The sequence below is a fragment of the Mobula birostris genome, chromosome 23 (assembly GCF_030028105.1).
Source record: "Mobula birostris isolate sMobBir1 chromosome 23, sMobBir1.hap1, whole genome shotgun sequence".
Taxonomy (NCBI): domain Eukaryota; kingdom Metazoa; phylum Chordata; class Chondrichthyes; order Myliobatiformes; family Myliobatidae; genus Mobula; species Mobula birostris.
The window spans coordinates 44,398,242-44,421,883 of NC_092392.1; the positions used below are offsets into that span (position 1 = coordinate 44,398,242).

Genomic DNA, 23,642 nt, shown 5'->3' on the forward strand with positions numbered 1-23,642 from the left:
TCCAGGTAAGCAAGAAATGAGTCCCAGATAGCCGAAAACTTTTTACTTGAATTGGTTTTCAAGAACCCAAGTTTCTCCATCTGTATGACTGAGATCATATCAGCCATCCATCTCCGAAAGGAAAGGAGAGAAGGTGATTTCCATTCCCTCAAGATAAGTCTTTTGGCAACAATCATCCCCAGCATTAGAGACTGTTGTACGGCTGCGGGGAAACAAATAGTAGATTGCGAACAGCCAAATATAGTGAGACCACCTTCTAAGGGGAAGATATACTGCGTCCGGTGCTCCCAATGTGGCCTTTTATATATTGGCAAGACCCGACGCAGACTGGGAGACCGCTTTGCTGACCACCTACGCTCTGTCCGCCAGAGAAAGCAGGATCTCCCAGTGGCCACACATTTTAATTCCACATCCCATTCCCATTCTGACATGTCTATCCACGGCCTCCTCTACTGTAAAAATGAAGCCACACTCAGGTTGGAGGAACAACACCTTATATTCCGTCTGGGTAGCCTCCAACCTGATGGCATGAACATCGACTTCTCTAACTTCCGCTAATGCCCCACCTCCCCCTCGTACCCCATCTGTTACTTATTTTTATGCACACATTCTTTCTCTCACTCTCCTTTTTCTCCCTCTGTCCCTCTGAATATACTTCTTGCCCATCCTCTGGGTCCCCCCCCCCTTGTCTTTCTTCCCAGACCTCCTGTCCCATGATCCTCTTGTATCCTCTTTGCCAATCACCTGTCCAGCTCTTGGCTCCATCCCTGCCCCTCCTGTCTTCTCCTATCATTTTGGATCTCTCCCTCCCCCTCCAACTTTCAAATCCCTTACTCACTCTTCCTTCAGTTAGTCCTGACGAAGGGTCTCGGCCTGAAACGTCGACTGCACCTCTTTCTAGAGATGCTGCCTGGCCTGCTGCATTCACCAGCAACTTTTATGTATGTTCCAAGGGAAAGGATCTTTTATAAGCCTTTGAGTATCAGTCAAATATTTTGGACCTAAATCCAGTCAGTAATGGGTAAAAACAAAAGGTGTGTGACAACATAGCTTCTGTTCCTTGGCATCTATTACACATTGGTGAGACAGAAGGATAAATCCTGTGCAATCTAAATTTAGAGTAGTGGAGATGGTGGACAACTTTAAACTGGATCAGTTGGTGCCTGCTGTTAACAGAGCAAGCTTGTATCATAGACAAACACTTATCCCAGGCAGCTTCAGATAATTCAATGCCCAACTCCTCTCTCCAGACATCTCTAATATTCACAGTAGATGCTGCAGTGCAATTATCAAACAAACGTACAAACTTAGAAATGAGATGCCTGGAGTCAGGAGGGTTCATTAAAATATCAAAAAACATATGTTTCTCTGGAAGGATTTCAAAATTACAAATCTTAGATTGAACGTAGTGTCTAATTTGTAAATAACGAAAAAAGTGCGAATGAGGCAGCTCAAATTTCTCTTTCAGCAAACTAAATGTTGCAAACGTCCCTCTATGTACAGGTCTTCAATAGAAACTAGATCCTTCTCCCTCCAAGCATGGTAGGTTTTATCTGACCATGAGGGTAGAAAGGAGTGATTGAAACAGATTGGCGTTTGTACAGAGGTCTCCGGTAAATTCAGAACGCTCCTAATCTGGTTTAGAATTCTGATGGAATTTTTCAAAACAAAACTCAAACTTTTTGAAGTCCCAGGCTTCTCTAACTTAGAGAACAGCATGGCTGGCAAGGAGGAGTTGACAACAGAGTTAGACTCCATACATAGCCACAAGGGAGCCCCAGGGGCTAGGTTATCCGGAGCCCCCGTTGCCAAAGCATTAAAGCCCTAGCATTGACAACCCAATAATAGTGTCTAAATACAGGTAATCCCAGCCCTCCTTCAAGCTAAGATAAGTAAAGTGATCTTTAACTACTTTGAACGGGACACTTCCAAAAAACCCTGCGTGTAGTCATTGGAGAGGGGCACAAAGTCACTTTTTGTCCAATTGATTGAGTATCCCAATAGTCTGCCAAAAGAGGTGATTGAATCTAGAGAAGAGGACTTTTCTGAGTTTTGTAAGTAGAGTATCACATCGTCAGCATATAAACTAATAAGTGTTTCAATACCTCCCACTTTCAAACCCAGAATATTTGGGTGACTTCTTATTTTTAGGGCAAGGGGCTCTACCGCAACAGCAAAAAGGGCCGGCGAGAGAGGGCATCTCTGCTGGACTGAACGGTGTTGGGGAAACAGAGTTGAATTGTCACCATTAGTTATAATAGAACACATTGGGCTGATGTATATCAGTTTTACCCAAGATACAAATGACTTGTACAGTGACTCAAACATGTAAGGCCACTCAATCTGGTCAAAAGCCTCCTGTGCATCAAGGGATAAAATTGCTGCCCCACTAGCTTTCCCATGATCAGCATATATAGTACGAAGGAGGCATCTGACATTGGCAAAAGAGAACCTACCCGGGACAAATCCTGTCTGATCAGGAAAAATGATAGATGACAAATGCTTATTTAGTCGGTTAGCCAGCATTTTAGTAATTACCTTTCTATCAAAATTCTTAAGTGTAATGGGCCTATAGCTGGCCGGATCTGTTTCCTCTTTACCTTTCTTTAGAATGAGGGAAATGTTAGCCTCGTACAATGTTCTAGGCAGGGCTTTATCTCTCTTAGAGCAAGATATCATTCTGAGGAGAAGTGGGGCAAGGATATCACAGAATTTCTTATAAAATTCACAGCCAAATCCATCAGACCCAGCAGCCTTGCCGGATGGAAATGACTTAATGGCAGAAATTATTTCTTCCAATGTGAAGTCAGAATCTAAGTCCTCCCTAGCAGCGTCACTAAATTTTGGCATTACAAAAGAATCAAAGAAGTCATTCAAATCAGATTGAGTGGCATTGCATTTAGAAGTGTAGAGTTCACTGTAAAATTCTTTAAAACAGTCATTTATCTCCTTGGGGTTAGTTAACAGGGTACCCGCCCGTGATCTAATGCAATATTGACCTCAGTGCCTGGGCACCCCTGAGCTGCCACGCCAGGAGGACCTCAGGCTTGTCCCCCATTTCGAAATGCTTTTGTCTTAATTTTAAGAGGAGGTTATTTATTTGACTCCCCAAGATACAATTGTACTCATATTTAAGCTTCATTATTTTATTATAATCTTCAGAGGATTTTGAAGCCTAGTATGTTGCTTCGAGGGTTGGGAGAGCATTCTCAATCTCTAATAATCGCCCTTCCCTCTCTCTCTTAGCAGCGGATTCATATGAAATTATATACCCACTAATTACAACTTTTACTATCTCCCAGAGTGTAGAATCTGACACCTCACCGTTATTGTTAATTTCTATAAAATCTTTTAATCTGGTGATGATATATTCTATAAATTTCTTATCGGTGAGTAGGAGGGGTTAAATCTCCAGGAATAGATTCGTTTGGAAAGGCAGAGATTTAGGGACATTGTCAAGGGCCTGTGGTCAGAAATTAATCTATTATGATATTTTGTATTGGTAACATGAGATATTAAATGAGAGTCAACCAAAAAAATAGTCTATTCTACTGTAAGATTTGTGAACATGAGAATAATAAGAAAAGTCCTTGACAGTGGGATGTTGAACTCGCCAAATATCTACTAAATTCCTAGATCTCAACAAATTATTTAGGGCCTGCACTGACACAATATTTGAGGGCGGGTGGGAGGACAATCTATCTAAATATGGATCTAGGTAGCAATTCAAGTCTCCGCCGATTATTATATTTGAATTACTGGCATCCGGAAGTAAATCAAAAACTTGCTAAAAAAATTTGGCTCGTCTGTGTTTGGACCATAAATATTAAGGAAGATTAGCGGAAACGAATTAATGGTGCCAGAGATAGTAATAAACCTGCCGAGAGGATCTGTGGTCATGGAAGTGAGTTGAAATGGAATATTTTTTCTAAAGAGGATAGCCACACCATGGGCAAGAGAAGTAAATGGTGACTGGTAAATCTGCAATATCTAGCTAGATCTCAATCTGCATTGCTCAGTTACTTTGATATGGGTTTCCTGTAGAAAAATCACATCTGCAGATAGAGATTTGAGATGTCTGAAAACTTTTATCCCTCTTTACAACATGACCAAGGCCCTTAACATTCCACGAGACTATTGTAATAGCTTTACCCCCCCCCACCCCAGCTGCGTTCTACTGCAAGGCCTCTGCATATGAGAATAAAAAAGAGATTATTAGAGTTGAGCACGAAAATAGTAAACAATGCAAAATAACTGGCAGCCTCATAAGAACACAACATACACAAAAAAAACATGTCTGAGCCATAAACAAGGACAACACACACCCTAGCCCACCCCCCTTCGTGTCTCCCTAAACCAGACACATAGTTCCCCATTTCCATCCCAAAAGGAGCTGCTGGGCAGGTAACTCACATTACTCAATTATCACAAACCCCCCCCCCCCTCCAAGAAAATTTACAACACAAATTATATAATACCGCTAAACAAATTGTATTAGGGCTGGGGAGAGTTATCTAATGCCTGCACCTGAAGCTGAACAATCATGACACCAACTAAAGTTTAACCCTTATAATAACAAAAATATTTAGAACATTCTCTGCAATTAAATCCCAGTGTGGCATACAGCATTGTATAACAAGCAGGTCCCTCCCCTTATCCCAACATAGAAACCGGCACAAATATAAGCTGAATAAACAGTGTTAATATATCTACTCCCTTTTGCATGCATTATTCCTTAAAAAGAATTGTGCTGCTTCTAACGGGTTGTTGTATACTTTAGGTGCTCTTCCATCTTCTTGATAAATATTGAGCCTAGCCGGATACCGCAGAGTGCGCTTGACTCCTCCATCATGCAGAGTTTGCAGTACATCACGATAGGCATGACGTTGAGTCATCACCTCAATAGTATAATCCGGGAAGATCAAGACCTTATTTCCCTTGTACTCCATGGGTTGTAGTCTGCTGCAGAGCAGGATCAGCTCTTTCACTTGAAAGTGATGGATACGTGCCAAGATGGTGCACGGTTTAGTGCCGGCAGCCGACTTTGGCTGGAGAGAGCGATGCACACGATCGACTTTAACCAGGTACGGGAAATGCTCTTCCCTAAGCAACTTGGGAATCAGTCGGGAAACAAATTCGGTAGGTTTACCATCCTCCTCGTGCTCTTAGCCACACAGGCTTGTATATCAGCCTGTGAGGCCACAAGCATCTGAAACTTTGTCTCAAAAACATCAAAGCAGTCGTTCATGTCGCGCAGAACTGACTCAGTAATCTCCTGACCTAATTCCTTGCACATGACATAAGTTTTATCTGGCGGTACCTCAGACGCGGGGAAGTTCTTTACAGACCCGTTGTTAACACTAACTTCGGTAGTTTGGCAGTCAGTGGTCTTGGCTTTGTTTGCCTTTGGCATTGTCAAACTTTTCCAGACACTTAGTTTAGGCATACACTGTTGGCCTATGAATGAATAAAACACGGTATAATAGTAATTTTATCGGGGCCTTGGAGAGGAGCACTGACCAAACACGTCTAATCCATACGCATGTGCACTAGCACCCCCAATTTCGGCCCTCCTAAGGCGGGCTAAGCTCTTAGGCCGCGCCCTTGGCATATTGAATAACGGCCAGTCATGAAACCCCTACAGCCGGTCCCATTCCCGCAATAAACTGAAGTCAGTGTGTAACTCCAGGTCAGGGTCTCCAAAACAACCCTGAAAGGGAAAAATAGAGCTATTAAAGATGAAAATAGAGCTGTTTCTGGAGATGCAAGCAAAGGAGTTGCTGTTAGGCACCATTGTGTCCTCCTAAGCTTCTTTTATGGTTATTTGCAGAAATTACTTTATTGTTGCCACATTTGAAGTGCTTGAGCAGAGAATCTGGTGATGCAAGTGCCTATGAAAGACTGAGTACATCTTAGAAGGAGCTTTTGCTTTGTCAGAACCTGCTATATTCTACATAATCCACCTGTTATGAAGGTGCTGCCCATTTCCCAATGATCACTGCAAAAGGAAGAGAAAACAGGACAATAAAAAATAGAAAGGCTGGAACAAAAGTTTCTCTCTGTACATACATCAAGAATAATGTTAACAATCCTGCAATTTATTAAGAAGCTAATGGGATCATTATCTGAACTAGGAAAATGCAAGCAAAAGAACCTGTGTTATTAAGGCTTGGAAGCTAAAGATAGTAACTTACATAATGTTGTATAAGTGCAAGTAATGTATATTTCTACAAGTGAGAGTTGACTTCAATATGTTGCTACTGTTGAATTCTCCATGATATCTTTGAGATCACTGATGAATAAAAATTTACCTGGACCAAAGAATTAATGTATCCACAACTACATATTTTCTCTAGGGAGGGTTAAAACTCAACATTTCCAGCATCTGCAGATTTCCTCGTGTTGGCAGTCTACTTAATTCATCATTTTGACTATTCATTGATTTTCACCACAGGGAAACTAATTAATTACAATGTGTATTTTTTACACAATAGATGGGAGCAACTTATCATGACTTTGTCAATAGAAATTTGCTTCTATTACCTAGAAAGATAAAATACTCGAATGAGTGAGCTACACCACCACAAAATGTTGCCACTGTGATTTGGAATTACATTTGCTCATTAATGTGCTTGGTTGAAATCTTGTAACTCCTCATTGAAACACTTTTCCAGGATGGTAAACCTATGGCAAGTTGGATTGTGCAAAAATTTTGTTGGCACATTCCTGAACCCTCACAGAAAAAGATACGTAAGGATTTACCTATAAACCTTTAACTATGACTTTTGGTTCTTTTGTTGTGAGATGTTGCTAACTTACCCTGTTGAGGTCAATAAACCCAAAATCCCAAACAGTTGTTTTGTTTTTAATTTTCTCTTCAAATAATGCATTGAACTGAATCAATTTGTGATTGTTATTCTATAAATCTCATTTGTGAGGGTTCAGGACATGCCCTTGTCTCATTACTACAGTCAAGGAAGAGGTACATGAGCCTGAAGACACATACTCAGTGTTTCAGGCAACACACACAAAATGCTGGAGGAGCTAAGCAGGCCAGGCAGCATCTGTGGAAAAAAGTACAGTCGACATTTCAGGCCGAGACCCTTCAGGAACCGCTTCTTCCCCGTGTCCATCAGATATCTGAATGGACAATGAACTCACAAATATCATTTTATTACTTTTTGTTTTGCTCTCTTTCTGCACTACTCATTTAATTTATTGTTTTTATATACTTATAGTAATTTATATTTTTTATTAGTATGTGTTGCAATGTACTTCTGCACAAAACAACAAAATTCACGACATATGCCAGTGATATTAAACCTGATTGTGATTCTGTTAACCAAATCTGAGTCATTTCACGTTTCTGGTATTACTGAGGTCATGTCGTTTATAATTTTACAAACTATTATGAGTGGTAGATCTAGGGAAAGCTCTGTAAATACTGGCTAAAGAAGTTAATAATGATTTCCTTTAGATACTTAAGAAGAGTGGACTAGTATTTCTTTAGATACTTAAGAAGAGTGGACTAGTATTTCTTTTCCTTGATACCTTTGTTCTCATAAATTTATATGCAATGTTGGATCATCATGGAAATATTTTCCATTGTTTATTTTCCTAATGGTAGAAACAGCAAATAAGAATTCTCAAAGCCATATTCATAGATATGCAATGATTGGTTTTCTAGCAAGTTACACATTTACAAATGAATGATAGCATATAAGTATTAATTAGAAAATTAAAAAGGATAACAGAGGAGATAAAAATCAGGGCTGGATGACAAGATCCAAATTAGGATAAGGAGCTGTGCCACGGAAATAGATCTTGGTAAAGTCCTGAATTGATAGAGATGGAGCATGAATAAAATTAGTCATACACTTTCCTGAGCCCTCTAATCATTGTCAATTTATGTCAGGTCTGTAGTTAAAATAGTGTGTCCATCTACAGTAGGTGATACAGAAACAACCCAGGCGTTTAAGGTTCAGCTGCCTAATTTATTTATGAGGAGGCCAATCTTTCTATATATGAATTTGTGTAAGATTGGTTGTTTTTCAATGAGCAATCCATGTAGGTTGCAAGATGAAATTTCATTTCTGTTCCATACCCGAGATCATCAAACATGAAAAGTAGGGTATGTTTTTAAATGTTTATGTCCTCTGTTTCAGTATTATGCAAGATATATGTTGCTAGGAAATGTAAAGACATAAATAATTTGCCTGAAAAGTACAAGCATTGGACAGATTTGTTTTATTTTGCTTTATATCCACCATGCTACCATCTTTTGAATGTATTGTTCTCTGTTTAAATATGTTCTGGTGATCACATGCAGCCAACATTGGCAGGACAAGATTCCAAACAAATGCAGTACCTGAGAAATTAGATTTTATCTGTGTTTAGTTGTATTGCATGACTAAAGATATATTGAGCATAACATTAGTTTAAATCCAGAAAGAAGCACTAAAATGGAATCTGTATGTCTTCCAATGAGATCCATACAATTCAGTGCATGTGTGAATGCAGTGGCAGGGATCCGCATCTAAAGATACATTTTCTATGGAATCAAGGCAGCAGCGACACATTTTTGTCATTGAGAAAAAACCAAAGGCTGAAATCTTCTTGAATCAAATCTACCAGTGAGAGGCATTTGGCCTGAGGGTGGGGCAGTAAGATTGCAGTGGAGTTCTGCAGGAGACCCACCAGGACCAGCATTTAAAGAGCCGGCTCGAAATGAAGAGAACAATCTTCCCAGAATGAAAACCCCAGAACCTGGACTAGGGCACTAGCCTCCCCAGCATCTAGGACATATTCAAGGTGCAATTCTTCAAGAAGACAGCATCCATCTCTGACCCTCATCACCTAGGACATGCTCTCTTCTCGTTGCCATCATCAGGGATGGTGCCTGAAGGCACACACTCAACAATTCAGGAATAGCTTATTCCCCTCTGTCATGAAATTTCTGAATGGACTTTGAACTCATGAACACTACCTCATTATTTTTTTTCTCTTTTTCCAATACTTAATTAATTTAAAATTTTAAATATATATATGTAGTTTTTTTATGTACTGCTGCTGCTTAACAACAAATTTCACAACCTGTGCCAATGATATTAAACCTGATTCTGATTCTGATATTGTCACAAGAAATTTCATGATCTCACAAGACCTGTCAAGGTAAATTGAAAAAAAACTTGCAATCACATCCACCTATGTGAACAAATTCCAGGAATACAATCTGAGAGAAGTTACTCATCAGTGCATTACTATTTCCTTTGAGCTCTGATGATTGAATCCTCCACTATCAACTTCCTAAGGCCATCATTGATCAGAAATTTAGTGTCTGGCGGGAGCAGGAGCAGCACAACGTGCAGTTGTCCAACCTGGTGAGACAAAGGAGGGGCCCCGCCCGGAGTCACCCCATAGTGCCCGGAACCTCCAAGTGTTGCAAACTAATCCTTCAAACATGAAGTCTAACAGGAGGCGGATCAAATGGCCTGCAGCTAACATGACTTCACTGTGGAAGCAGTTTGATGACGATGTTAACCAAATTCTGGAGGCAACGGCGAAGGAAGGGGTTGATAGGAAGCTGCAAGCCATGACAACAATTATTGTTAGTATCGCAGCTGAACGGTTCGGAGAAGAGGAGAAGGAAGGCTCCAAAGCATCTTACTTGAAAAACCAAAGAGCATTGAGGATCCACAACACCAGGCAGGAGATGAAAGCGCTGAAGTCCCAATACAAGGAGGCAGGAGAAGAGGAGCGCATTGGCTTGACCCAGCTGATGTGCATACTACGAAAGAAGATCAGGGTCCTCCGCCGGGCAGAGTGGCATCAGAGGCGGCGTCGTGAAAAGGCTCGAAAACGTGCTGCCTTTATTGCCAACCCCCTCAAGTTCACCAAGGAGTTGCTGGGGGAGAAGCGCAGTGGGAAACGGGCCTGCTCGCAGGAAGACATAGACCAACATCTGAAGAAGATATATAATGACCCTGAAAGACAGCAGGAGTTGGGGGAGTGCGACATCCTAATAGACCCACCTGAACTGGATGTGCAGTTCGACATGTCAGAGCAGCAACTAAAGGAAGTCAGAGAGGTCGTCCGCAAAGCAAGGGCAAGCTCAGCTCCAGGACCAAGCAACACCTCGTACAAAGTGTACAAGAACTGCCCGAAACTCCTGCTGCGTCTGTGGAAGATCCTGAGAATCTTCTGGAGAAGGGGGAAGATCCCAGAACAGTGGAGAGTGGCTGAAGTGGTGTGGATCCCAAAGGAGGAAAATGCCACCCAGATAGATCAGTTTCGCATCATCTTCCTGCTGTGTGACGAGGCGAAGATCTTCTTCAGTGCAGTTTCTAACCGGTTGTGCACCTACCTAGCAAAGAACACCTATATTGATACATCAGTCCAGAAGAGTGGCATTTCAGGGATGCCGGGCTATCTGAAGCACATCGGTGTGGTGACACAGCTCATCATGGAGGCCGGAGAAAACAAGGGCAACCTGTCAGTGTTGTGGCTCGGCCTGGCAAATGCATATGGCTCCATTCCGCACAAGCTGGTGCAGCTCACACTGACCAAGTATCATGTCCCCAGCAGAATCAGAGACCTTATCGCTGATTATTACAGCAACTTCAGGATGAGGGTTTCTTCAGGAGCAATTACATCAACCTGGCACAAGGTGGAGGTCGGCATCATCACAGGGTGCACTATCACAGTGGCACTGTTCTCCCTAGCCATGAACATGCTCACTAAGTCTGCTGAACCTGAGTCCAGAGGGCCCAGAATGAATTCCACTCAGTAGCAACCACCTATCAGGGCATTCATGGATGACCTCACAGTCACCACAGAATCAGTCCCAGGCTGCCGGAGGATTCTGCAAGGGCTCGAAAAGCTGGTGGAGTGGGCCTGGATGCGTTTCAAACCTGCCAAATCAAGATTGATGGTGCTGAGGAAAGGGAAGGTAGAGAACAAGTTCCGGTTCAGCATCGCAGGCACAGCCATCCCAACCATCACAGAAAAGCCAGTCAAGAGCTTAGGCAAAGTTTTTGACAGCTCTTTAAGGGACACAACATCCATTCAGGCAACCTGCACCGAATTGGATAGCTGACTGAAATCTGTGGGCAAGTCTGGCCTACCTGGGAGGTTTAAAGCCTGGGTGTATCAGCATGGCATTCTTCCCAGAATCCTGTGGCCCCTCCTCGTCTATGCAGTTCCAATCTCGACAGTCGAAACCTTAGAGAGGAGGGTTAGCAACCACCTCAGGAGATGGCTGGGGCTGCCAAAGAGCCTGAGCACCACAACAAACTGCAACTGCCCTTCAAATCTTTGGAGGAAGAATTCAAGGTAACAAGAGCCAGAGAAGTGCTACAGTATAGGGACTCAAGTGACACTAAGGTGGCTAGAGCAGGGATCCAAGTAAGTACTGGCAGGAAGTGGAGGGCAGAGGAAGCTGTTCAGGAGGCAGAGGCGAGGCTGCATCACAGGAGGCTGGTGGGAGTGGTCACACAAGGCCGAGCTGGGGTAGGATCCTTTTCAGCTCCCCAAATGGACACCAGAGGTAAGGAAAGGCGTCGTCTAGTTCAGGAGGAGGTGAGAGCAGTAGTGGAGGAGATGAGAGCCTGCAAGGCGGTGGGAATGAAGCAACAGGGAGCTTGGACAAGATGGGAGAATGCGTTTGAGAGGAAAGTGACCTGGGCTGATCTTTGGAAAGCTGAACCACACCGCATCCAATTTCTCATCCAGGCAGTGTACGATGTGCTTCCAAGCCCATCAAACCTGCACACATGGGGCAAGGCAGAGTCATCTGCGTGCCCACTGTGCTCCAAGCGAGGAACCCTGGAGCACATCCTCAGCGGCTGTGCAAGGGCACTTGGTGAGAGACGGTACAGGTGGAGGCATGATCAGGTCCTGAAGACCATCGCTGAAGCCGTCAGCGCAGGACTTGAGTGGGCGAAGCGGTCCCAACCCTCCAAGCAGACCATTGCCTTTGTCAGAGCTGGGGAGCAGCCAATACCTGCCAAAAGAACATCTGCAGGCATTCTGACCTCTGCAAGGGACTGGCAGCTGTTGTTGGACCTCGAAGGGCAGCTGAAGTTCCCCAATCATATCGCAGCCACCACCCTGCGACCAGACATTGTCCTAGTGTCTGAGTCTACTTAGCAAGTGGTGCTGCTGGAGCTGACAGTCCCATGGAAAGATAACTTGGAGGAGGCCTTTGAAAGAAAGCTCTCCAAGTACGCAGGACTGGTCAGCAACTGTCAGCAGGCTGGATGGAAAGCGAGGTGTCTCCCAGTGGAGGTTGGTTGTAGGAGATTCATAGCCCGTGCTTTAGTTAGAGCCTTCAGCATTTTGGGCATCGAGGGAGAGAGGAGGAGGAGAGCCATCCGCAGTACCACCGATGTGGCAGAGAGGGCCTCAAGATGGCTGTGGCTCAAAAGAGGGGAGCCATGGAGTCATAAGTAGCTAGCCATCTGGACACAAGCTGGGGTCAGATCAGCCCCGGCTGGGTCACCTGGAGGAGGTTGTATGATGTTGAAAGACCCGAAACACCCGATGATTCCAGGAACATCACTGAAGATGTGTCCAGAAGCATCAATAGATGTATGTACACAGCTAAAAGGACCAGCAATATAAATGCATGGGAACATGTTGAAACTGTGCATTCTATGCATCCTAACACTCTTTCATCATCTGTAAGGCATAAATTGGGATTATGCTGCAATTCTCACCACTTGCTTGGATATGTGCAGCATCATCATCTCGAAGCTTGATACAAACATCCTGTTGGTATTCATCTCTCCAACACTGGTGCACAGTAGCTGTAGGGTGTCCCATCTACAAAATGCATGTCAATACTTATCTAAAAAAAAAGCCTGTGTTTCCCCCAGACATTGCGGCTACAACACTCCGGCCAGACATGGTCCTGTGGTCCACAACAGCCAAGCTGGCATACGTTGTAGAGTTGACAGTACCATGGGAAGATGGTGTCGAAGAAGCTTATGAGAGGGAAAAGACCAAGTACTCTGAACTGGCAACTGAAGCTGCCCAGAATGGCTGGAAGACCAAGATTTTCCCTGTAGAAGTGGGAGGCAGGGGATTCATTGCTACATCTACGACCAGTCTATTGAGGAAGATGGGGGTGAGGGGTCACTGCGTCCAGCAAACAATCAAGTTCTTGTCAAATGCAGCAGAAGAAAGAAGCAATTGGATTTGGATTAAAAGGAAAGGCAACAACTGGGCTGCAAGATGAAGACAGGAGGGTATGGAACTGAGGGCAGTGTATCTGGGACGCCAGGTAGTACCGTTGAGCCCTATGGAGACGTCGTAGGCTTATCAACGAAACATCAAAGGAGGAGGGTGCCCACCTGATGACCCTGATGATGTACCTACCCTCCCTCCTTGTCACCATTCTAAGCCCACTGACAACATCGAGAGTGCCGACTTACCATAGGGATTGAAACATCAAGTCCTAGTCGCTCTACTCTACTATGTGATTCCAAATCCATGACTTCTATAACCAAGAGAGCAAATCAGTGTCTGTGGGGTACTCTCCAAGTCAGGCACAATCCATACTGAATTGGAAATATATTCTTCATGATAATTAGATCTAATCCTTAGGACACCCTATTCATCAGCATTGTGGGTGTAACTTCACCAGAAAGAAGGTGGCTCATTGCCATCTTTTCAAGAGCATTTGAAGATTGGCAACAAATGCTAATCACATCAGCAATGGCCACAGAAAATAAGAAGAACATATGTACTGTCTCTGAGTGGCCAGCAAGCAAGATGTTGGAGGAAATTGTTACAAAATCACTTGAGCCCTAAACCGCTTGTAATAACTATCTAGATTTCACAAATGGAACCAGTCAAAGGTTGAAAGCTTTTGCAGAAACTGTGCAAACTCTCCCAATACTGTAACTTTAGAGATGGACTTTCTGATACATTAAGGGGCAGGGTTGTATGTGGCATACATGGTCAAAACACTCAAAAGAGGCTACTGGTAGAAACAGATGTAACCTTAAAATGGGCATTGACCATTAGAGACTGCTGCAAAGGATGCAGCAGAACTACAGGAAAAGTGTTTAGAGTGTGCAGCACACCAAGTTTCCCTGAATGGCGCAAAAATCCAAAACTGTTATTGATGTGGCAGATCCTCCCATGATGCAAATGACTGTTGGTTCAAAGAAAAAGTTTGCAGAAAGTGTCACAGACAGGGTCACAGAGTGAGAGTGTGCAAGTCAGACAAAAACCACAACAAAAAAAGGAAAACCACAGAGTGAAAAATTTCAAACACGAAACTAAACAATTGCATAAAGTGATTGAATGTGAAATAGAATCAGGCAATGCAGAGTCTGACAAAGGTGAGCTGTTAAGGCTAGAACCGCATAGCAGAACTGAAGCAGATCACAAAATCACATGGATCACAATAGATGTGTCTGATGTAAAACTGAAAATGGAGCTGGATAAAGGGCCAGGTTTGTCTATCATTTCAGAGGCTGATTACAACAGATTATTTTTTTAAGCTACCATTAAAAAGACCTCAGTGAAGCTAAAGACCTACACCAGCAAAAATGTAGCTCCCAAAGGCAAACTGTGGCGTAAGGAGGCAAAACACAGAATTAGAGCTTTAGGTACTGGAAACTGGAGGGCCAGCACTTTTCGGAAGCGAATGGTTAAGAAAATACAACTGGACTGGCACACAATCAAAGCTGTCAATGTGTCATCTGCAGGCAACTGCAACCCAAATGGTAGTACTAACCAGAGACTGTAACAGCTGCTTAATGCTAATGAGAAGGTGTTTGAGAAGAGTATTGGTGAACTCAAAGACATGGAGGCCAGAGTTCAACTGGATGAAACAGCAACACCAAGATTCCATAAATTGCATCCAGTGCCTTACGTATTACATCCTAAATTGGAGGCTGAACTGCAGAGCTTGACGACGTCTGGCATTCTCTCCAAGGTTGAGTGGAGCAATTAAGTCATGCCCATTGTCCTGGTGATCAAGAACGGGAATGCTGGAGCTGTTTGCACATGTGGAGTCTTCCAAAAGAGCAGCAACCCAGTGCCATGTACTGTGCAGTATCACGTACCATGAATAGAAGACATTTTTGCATCTTTGGCAGGCGGGGAAAGGTTTTCAAAGAAAGATTTGTCACAAGCCTTTCTGCAAATTAGTTTGAAGAGTCAAGCAGGAAGTTGCTCACAACCAACACTCACAAGAGACTATTCCAGTATAATTGTCTCGTCTCTGACATCGCATCAGCTCCAGCAACTTGGCTACAAGTGCCCCAAGATATCCCAGCAACACATCGTTGTAACTGGCAAGAATTATGAAGAGCACCTCTAGACCCTTGGTAAAGTGCTTACCAGTCTGAGTGAGTATGGTCTGTGTGCAAAGAGAGAGAAATGTGAGATTTTCAAGAATGAAATCTCATAGGACAAGCAGGGCTTATATTGGTCACAAGAGAAGATGCCAGCAGTGCTGTAGCCACCCAAACTAGAAAATGTGTCACAACTCAGGTCATACTTGGCCTTAGTAAACTACTACCTGTATAGCCAGTTTCTCCCAAACATTGCTACAGTGCTGCACCGATTGAAGATTCAGGAGACTGAATGTGGGTCTAACTTACTTTAAGCGAGGTGCACACATATTACATGGTAGAGTGATGATGTGGGCAATTCACCTGTTTTTACATATAACCTGTAATGAATTATTTAAACAAACAAGAATGCTTAATCACCCTATATATATAACAGTAAACTGAAAGATTAATTAAATATTAAATACACACACCGTGTGCTATGATTATTTAAAGTGGACTCCCAATTAGTGCTTATTGTGGGGGTCCTTGCATTTCAAGAATGATTCATCTTATAGTGTCGTTTGGTCTAGCTACTGCTGTTCTGTTGGAATTCCACTGAATAAACTCTTGTTTGACTTTTCTGTTATTCCTCCGCATCTGTTTCAATCATTTGTCAGCACATACTGTGTCTCACTACAGGATCCCCTTGCTCCTTAAGTGCCCTAGATTCCAGTGCACAAACACTTTGACAGATCTCCAACCTGATGCTGCAATTTCCTGTCCCATACTCTGAGCCACAGCCATTTCTGTGTTGTATAGATGAAGCCAAGATTGCCTTTGTCATCTCTCTCTTGACTGGATGAACTTTGACTTGGGCCACTGCCAATTGGGACAAAAAAAACACCATTTGCAATAAATATGAGGAATTCACAGGTGAGGTACACTAGGTTTTCAACCATCCAGGAAGTGTAAGGAAGTCAGTGAATGAATATTTGGTCTGTTTCAAGGCTCACATTTTGTGCTTGATTTCACTGTGGAATTCAGGACCCTCATGGCAGAGTGCAGCTGTAATGTAATAGCACCAATGGCCCATTACCGTCATGGCTTCTTGGAGCACTTGAATTTCGAGCTGTCCACCCTGGAGATGCCCATCGACCTCGAAAGCCTCATCACTTTGGCCCCCTGTATTGTCAAGCATTTTCTGGAATGACCCAACAGATCATCCTGCAGAACCCCAGTTTCATTCCAGGATAATTTCAGGCTGCGAGTCAGTCTCCAGCAAATTCTCCTGAACCCATGTAGTTAGCCCACACCGCCCCCTCCCCCACAAGTGTTTGAGAGGTGGTGAAGAAATAACTTGAGCTCTTACTGCGGAGCAGCCGATCACCCACATATCAGATGCCCAATGCATCTGAGAAATGACACCAACTGGGAGAGAAAAGGGGCCTTCTATCTGGTAAACTCCCCAGCCTACCATAAACTGACCACACTCTCTTTGTCCTCTTCCATACCCCACTATCCACACAAAAGTCTCTGGTGGATTCTGCCACAGCAGGCAACTTTCAAGCCCAGACCCTCTGTGTGCAGCTTGCACTCCCTACCTAGCTTATTTCTCAGACCTTCTGCAAATTGGCCATTAAAACCTATGACTGCGTTCCTGTACATGGATCTAACTCCATAATCAAGTTTGCAGACGACACCATGGTGATTGGCCTGATCAGAGGGGATGATGAGACAGCCTACAGGGTCGAGGTCCGGCACCTGGCCGTGTGGTGTGCCGACAACAACCTGTCCCTTCACACCCAGAAGACCAAGGAGATCATTGTGGACTTCAGGCACGCTAGGAGCCACACTCACGTCCCCATCGACATCAACGGAGCTGTAGTGGAGCATGTATCAAGCTTCAAATTCCTTGGTGTCCACATTTCCGAGAATCTCACCCAGTCCCTGAACTCGTCCATCCTGGTCAAAAAGGCGCAACAGCGCCTTTATTTCCTGCGGAGCATCAAGAAAGCTCACCTCTGTCCCAGGATACTGACAGACTTTTACCGCTGTACCATTGAGAGCATACTCACCAACTGCATCTCAGTGTGGTATGGCAATTGTCCCATATCGGACCGCAAAGTACTCCAGCGGGTGGTGAAAACTGCCCAACAGATTATTGGCACCCAATTGCCCACCATTGAGAACATCTATCATAAACGCTGCCTGGGCAGGACGAAAAGCATTATCAAGGATGCATCTCACCCTAACCATGGACTTTTTACTCTCCTCCCATCCGGTAGGCACTACAGCAGCCTCCGCTGCCGCACCAGCAGGCACAGGAAGAGCTTCTTCCCTGAGGCTGTGACCCTGCTGAACCTCACATCACAGTGCTAAGCAGTATTGCACCCATATTGTTCTGTCTCAGTACTTTTATATTTGTGTGCCGTAGCACTTACTTTTTATTCACAGTTATTTTGTAAATAACACTATTCTTTGCATTTCTGGTCAGATGCTAACTGCATTTCATTGGCTTTGTATCTGTACTCGGCACAATGACAATAAAGTTGAATCTAATCTAATCTAAAAAAGATGTTCCTTGGAGTGTGAGATGATCAGACAACACATGTAGCCAGAGATCACCACGTCCAAACAATTCCTCCTGATCAACTCACCTAACACTACTCTCATCTCTAGGTTAGCCCTGGTTCTCCACTCACAACCTTCACATTGCCTTGTCATCCAGTTCACTGATAAACTGGGGACCCTCCAGCCGGATGACAGTCGACTTCACCTCATAAATCCATAGAGACCTTTGACCTCACCAAACTCCAACAGGGCCCAGGAGTATTGGAAACACTCCACAGGGCCCAAATCTCAACCAACTGGATCAACGGAGCGTGAATAACATGATCCACATCCACCAGAGGGATGAGTGGAAGACAGCATTTATAACACCAATTGGCCACGATGAAGATATATTGATGCCTTTTGGATTTTCAGCCATTTTCAAAGCCTTTATTACTGAGATCCTCTGAGACATGCTTCACAGGTATTATACATGTTCACCTACCTTAATGACATCCTTCTCTTCTCCAAGGACCCAAGACCACGTGTCATGTGCAGTTAGTATTTCAGCATCTCCTCGAAAATGCAAGTTAGAAAAATGCCAGTTCAACACCCCAGTCATTTCCTTCCAAGTTTACGTCCTTTCACCCCAAAGCATAACTATGGACCCAAACAAAGTGTGTGCAGTCATTGAATAGCCCCAACTGCACTCCCTCAAACAACTATAGTGCTTCTTGGTCTTCTCCAACTTCTACCACCCTTTCATCAGGAACTTCAGCCAAATTGCTGCTCTTTGTTTAACCTGCTCTGCTGCCAAAGACCATACTTTTGTGAAGCTCGAGAGACACTTCACTACCACTTCCATTCTCTGCCATCCAAACCCCTTTAGACCTTTAGTGATAGAAGTGGACATATCTGACGTGGGCACCTGGGCCATCCTGTCCCAGTGAGGGCCCTTGTGCCTTTTTCTCATGCAAGTTCAACTCTACTATTATAGAGTAGGAGTCTCACCATTAAATGGGCCTTGGCGGAATGGAGATATTGGATGATGGGAAACACTGATCAGGACTGACAAGCAGAACCTCATAACCACATAACAAACTTGCTAAGCCCAGATCTTTGACTAAATCTACTTCACCATCTGACTCAGCACTTGGATTCACCAACATCCATAGTTCTCTCATTACAATGAACACACTGTGACTCACATTGACTCAACTTAACCAGCACAAACTAGGCAACTCACTTGGGTGGATACTCTGTAGCAAGTGATTTAACTATTTTATCCCTATCACCATTCACATGGCATATGGCAGAATCTTCCTAGAATTTCTTCCACTTGCCTGGATGAAAGCAATTTTACAATTTTACAACGTGCAAAAAGGTTGACACCATCCAAATCCAAATAACCAATCACTATGCACTATGGATGCACTGTAGTTGCATTGCATATACTATACAAATGCACCTCAATAGCATGGAAGGTGTTCTTTTGAAACTGCCACCTAAACTTCCAATCTGCAACACTAGGAAAGGCACAAATGAGAGCGACTGACTGGCTGCATCACTGCCTGGTATGAGAACTGTGCCTCCCTTAATCGCAGGACTCAGCCCAGCGCATCTGCAGTTGTGGACTTCCCATGATTTAGGACATTTACGTGTGTAAAAAGGGCCCATAGGATCACCGGGGAATCAAGTCATCCCAACCACAATCTATTCCAGCTGCTACCATCTGGGAAGTGGTACCACAGCATAAAAGCCAGGACCAACAGGCTCCGGGTCAGCTTCTTCCACCAGACCATCAGTCTGGTGAACTCACGCTGACTTGAGTGTATTCTGTATTACATACAAATGCATCTCAATAGCATGGAAGGTGTTCTTTTGAAACTGCCTCCTAAACTTCTGATCTGTAACACTAGGAAAGGCACACTGGAATAATGCCAGTTATGTTCACAAATTACATGTCATGCCAGTTTGGTATTGAAGGTTTATCTGTTATCACTGTTTGATTGAAACTGTGCAGCTCCTTATTTAATTGTACCTTCCTTTGGTTTTGCATGAAAAGGGATTAGTGTTAATCAACTATACGTGTCACCATCTCTATCTCAAGGGCAATTTAGCAATGCTCTTTAACAAAAATGCCTGTTTACCTTGATGAATCATAAAAGATCACAGCAAATGTTGCCGCAAGATTCATCCCAATACTTCATCAATGTAAAATATGTCGTCACTGATGCAAAGAACATGTTTGTTTCAAAATTATCTAAATTTTACAACATTTTGTTTGCCTAATTTCAAATTCTCTAGCTTCATGGCGTAAAAACAAGTACAGTAACTCAACATGAAGCTTTCAGTGAAATCTTCTTCATTTCAGCAATTTATCTTTAACTTCACTGTCATTTTGCTTCACTTCCGACATTTCCAAGCACTGTGATGACAGTTTAGGAATCGTATGAGCGGGTTTAAATTACATAATTTTTAAGATTAATATTATCCTTTTATTATGCTATGTGAGCACTTTTACACATCTTTAAATTCTTTAACCACTTATTCTTGAATACTGTATGTGTTTTACTTTGTTGCTTGCCAAAAAGGAATGCCTTTTGACTTTGGAGACCTTCTTCAAGACAGTCTGTGTGTTTTATGTTTTATCTTGCTTGATCAAGATCATGTGGATCTTGAAATATGCTTTGTAGTCAGTACCCATACTAATCCCAAAGGCATGAAAGAGCAAGGTATATGAGTGAGAGTATGGAAGAAAAGAAAGAGAAGTGCAGAGGAATGGAGAGTTACATGGAATATGTCAGGAAAGAGTTGTAAAGAAAGAATTACATTTGATTCCTCTTGGGTACGTGCTAAAATGTGTAATACAAAATGGACATCTGGAGGATAAAATGGTATCAGCTTGGAATGTGCTAATGGCCTGTTTTTCCCTTACAGGTGAACGTGTCGTCTGTATTTTGAATGCATATCGTTATGTTTCGATACCGATGAAGGACATTTTCCTCCTTTCTCACCTGCTGTCTCTATTTCTAAGTTGTGTGTGCCTAGACCCCTGATTAGCACTTATTCTGGGGGGGTTCTTGTATTTCAAGAATGATTCATCTCATGGTATCACTCAGTCTAGCCACTGTTGTTCTGTTGGAATTCCTCTGAATAAACTCTTATTTGTCTCTACATGGGAGTCTGTCAGTCCTCCGCACCTGGTTCAATCATTCGTCAGTGCATACCATGACAGAGAAAGAAAGGAAAATGGTGCAGACATTTCCAAAGCAGTCAGATAAAACTCAGTGTAAATTAGGGTCAATGATGAAGTCATATCTCACATAAAAGAAGATTATTGTGCTTGCTAGAGGTTAATCATCTCAGCCCCAAGACTTCATTGCAAGTTCATGAGAGCATTACTTTTGGCTAAATATTCTCAGCTTCTTCATCAAAAACCTTTTCTTTGAGCGATCTAAAGAGGCTATGTCCATTGATGAATGCACAACTACTCAGAATATGTTGTTGCCCTATCCTTCAAGTAGGAAGACCGAGACAACATTAAAGCAGAGATTGCTCAATGGGAATTAATATCCACTGCACAAAAATTCAAGAAAATGACAGCCTTGAACAAGAGAGAGCTGAGCCACTTACTCTTCACATTTTGTGGGCTACTATTATTGATTCCACCCATTGCTTAAATTGGGTGGACATGGGGTGGAAGGTGTTGCATAGGGCAGTACCGTGCAACAGGTTTTTTAAGCAGGTTTACTGACACACCGTCTACCTGTCCATTCTGTAGCCTGGAGGAGTCAGTGTTCAACACTTATATGGAGTGTGAGGTTGCAGCCCTGTTTGAGTATCTGAAGAGACAGCTGCTCAAATTCTGTTTGACTTCAGCCTTGCGTTCCTTATATACGGGCACCCAGCAGGGAGGGGATGGGTCGTGAGGCGGATCTACTGGTGGGCTTGCTCCTGGGCCTGGCCAAGATGGCCATTCATGGGTTTAGGCAGCAGAAAGTCAAGGGCTCTGCCAGGGCCGACTGCCTGCCCCTCTTCCGAGAATATATTTGTGCCCAGCTGTCCTTGGAGAGGGAGCATGCGGTCACAATGGGTATAGTGGGAGATTTCCAGGAGCAGTCGACTTCCCTGGGAATTGACTGTTTTAGAAACAAAAGTATTTTATTTTAATTTGAATTTATTCACTGTCTTGCAAATATTTCATGTTTGTCTTTGTGTATTTGTTGTGTAAATAAAGTATTATAGTTTTGTAATAGGACTTTTTTGTGGCCGTTGTTGTACTAGTGCAGTGAAATTACTCAGAAGATTGTAATTCTTCATCATTAACCTTATCAGAATTGTCCATAGGCCTAGGCCTAGGATTCTCCTTTTCCATCTCATATCTCCTCTTCAAAAATTACCACAATGAAATGTCTTTAGAATGAAAATTTCCCTCCAACTTTCTACTACACCGGTAGAGTTTCTTCACTCCTGTAAGTTTTTCAGCAGTGCTTAAGGGGAAGCTGATGGAAATAATTCTGGAGTAAGAGATTAATGTCACAGTCGAAGTTGGGCGAGTTCATCCAATGCTTGGAAAACACTCTTCACACTTCTCATCAGCGTACCCTCCGCCCCTCCGTGCAATACAGCGTTTACCAATTATCATCCTACCATCCTCCCCTCCATGCAATACAGCGTTCACCAATTATCAGCCTACCATCCTCTCCTCCATGCAATACAGTGTTCACCAATTATCAGCCTACCATCCTCCCCTCCATGCAATACAGTGCTCACCAATTATCAATGACGTCCCTATCTCCTGTTAAAAACTGAGAATGGACTTAAGCAACTAAACACGGTGCTACTGCATATTGCCACACTGGGCTGAGAGATCTCTAACAAGATTGCTAACAAAGCTGCTCGGTTTCTGCCCACCACTGTGAGCATTAGCGTCATGCGTTACGTAAAGTTCAAAAAATCTGTTTTTTTTAAGCACGATCTCACACGGAACCCCTAGTGACCTCTCACAGAACCCCAGCTGAGAAACCCTGCTCTAAACATTTCCTATCCATGTAACTGTCCAAATGCAATATAAATGTTGCAATTATACCCACCGCTCTGACTTGCTGTGGCAGCCCATCACATGTACTCACAATCCTCTGTGCGAAAAAGCTATCCCTCAGACGCACTTCCTTTCAAATCTTTCCCCTCAGTTTAAACCTGTGCCTCCTGTTTTGGCCTTCTGTATCACAGGAAAAAGACTGGCAACTCACTTTATACATGCTCATCATTATTTATTAAATATCTGTAAGGTCATTCCTCAATCCCCTATGCTTGAAGAAAGAATCTGAGCCTAATCAGCCTCTCCTTATAATCCAAGCCTTTCAGTCACACTAACATCCACAAACTTTTCTGTACACTCTCCACTTGAATGCCATTGATAATAATAATAATATTCAGAAAAATAGAGTCTAAATACTCAATATCAAAACATTTACTGTGGTATGGGAAAAGTGCCAGTGACTAGGAGCACTTGAATGGAAAAATCATTGACCTGAGATATTAACACCTTTTCTATAGATGCTGTCTGACATGTTAAGTTTCTCCAGTATTTTCTGTCTTAAAATGAAGTGTTCAAAGTTCAACATAAATGTATTATCAAAGTATGTATATGTCAACATATACTACCTTAAGAATTCAGTTTATTGCAGGCATTTACAGTAGAACAGAGAAATATATTGGAATCAATGAAAAGCTACACACAAATACTAACATTTGTACTGACTAATGTACAAAAGAAAACAAACTGCAAACAACAAA

The 23,642-nt window shown here is 43.0% G+C and overlaps 1 long non-coding RNA gene across 2 annotated transcripts in view; it reads left to right on the forward strand.

The window, feature by feature from the left end:
* LOC140186787 (uncharacterized) overlaps positions 1-23,642 on the forward strand; it is a 37,702-nt gene that overhangs the window by 5,584 nt on the left and 8,476 nt on the right. Inside the window, exon 3 of one of the 2 annotated variants that reach the window (XR_011882943.1) lies at positions 20,781-20,977. The exons of the other annotated variant lie outside the window; for it this stretch is intronic. This is a non-coding gene — a long non-coding RNA (uncharacterized lncRNA). Of the gene's footprint in view, positions 1-20,780; positions 20,978-23,642 lie in introns of those variants that run through there. 2 annotated transcript variants of the gene reach the window in all.